Source organism: Erythrolamprus reginae, chromosome 1, assembly GCF_031021105.1.
Source record: "Erythrolamprus reginae isolate rEryReg1 chromosome 1, rEryReg1.hap1, whole genome shotgun sequence".
NCBI classification, from domain to species: domain Eukaryota; kingdom Metazoa; phylum Chordata; class Lepidosauria; order Squamata; family Dipsadidae; genus Erythrolamprus; species Erythrolamprus reginae.
Genome location: NC_091950.1, coordinates 141790103 through 141791592, shown reverse-complemented (window position 1 = coordinate 141791592; position 1490 = coordinate 141790103).

Below are 1490 nucleotides of genomic sequence, written 5' to 3'. Positions count from 1 at the left end.
CGCATGCGCGCTGGTGGCCGCCGTTCCACTCGGTCCCGCTATTGAAAAAGAAAAAAAATATTTTTTTTAGCCCCCTCGTCGGGGAGGGAGTGCCGCCTTAAAGGGACAGGCAATAGTTTCCTCTAACCGGAAGCGCGCTTGCTCGTCTATATATGGAAAGCCTCCGTTATGTGTTGAATGACTGTTTTGTTTCTGAGGTTTTAACTGTTTTTATATTGTGTTATTGTCGTACGCCGCCCAGAGTCAGAAAGGAGTTGGGTGACTTATAAATTAAATTGAATTATTAAATTAAATTGAATTATTAAATTAAATTAATTATCAATTGCTGCTGTTGCAGATCATACTGTATATTGCGTTGAAGTTTCGTTCGAGCCATTTTCAAAATATAAAATGTGATTTTAACCTGGCTGTAAGATCTGTTTGGGAAGAACATAAAAACAGTGAGGTCTTTTTTCTGGGCTCCTGTGGCTTTTTTCCGCAGTGACTGGCACACAGTCTCTCTTCCCCCCTCCCCCTCCCACTTTTAAGATACATTTCCAACCAGTAATATGAGCATCTCAAAAAGCGTGCTCAAAACCGGATCCGAATGGCTGCCCGACCATAAATAAATGTCATAGAAACAGAAAAAAAATTCTTCCTCTTGCTTTTGTGAGACTGGCATAAATCTTGCTAATTACCCCCTGGTTTCTTTCTTCCTCTTTTTAAAAAAAAAATTCAGAGTTTTGCCAACCTGTCAAAAGAATTTGGAGGAAGGAGGAGAAAAAAAACCCCCTTCCAATGTGCCTTGAGTGGACTTGTAAAAACAACCAGAAAGGCTCATTGTCCAGCTCTTTTCCAACATGGAAAGGCATCCCAGTTAACCCAGGACAAAACAGCCAATGACCAATGATCGGAGAGGAGGATGTGTACAATAGGTTTAGTTTATTGATTAACTCACAGGCCAGATCAAAATACAGATTTCATGTACAATAGATATAAAAGGAAGTTCAGCAGGTGGACTAGACCAACCTTTTGGACTTCAGGGACCACCAAGGTTATCATTGTTAGTAGTATGTACAGACAGTTGGGTTTGCAATATATGAACAAGTTAACAATGAATGCTTATATGTATTGAAGTACTATAGCTTTAAGAGGAAGTGTTGCAAATTGCCATTAGAGAAAGCCAGAAAGCATAATTGTCTCTCTCTGCTCTCTCTGTTCTTTCTGCTGATTCACTGTGGCTGATGTAGTAAGCTCTGTGTGTTCTATCATAGTTTGATATATTTCTGGAGGACCAGACGTCTCGCTTTTGGCAGGACAGTCCCGATTTTTAACAATTTGTTCCGCATTTTTAAAAAGTCCTGATTTTTGGAAAGAATGCACAACAAGCTAGGGAACGGCGGGAGGAAATATAGTTTTCAGCGGCCACGTGGCTATTTCTCCAGGATATGAGTTTTATATTATTTTTGTTAATTTTATAACAAAAATAAACTTTAATAATGTTAAACTTT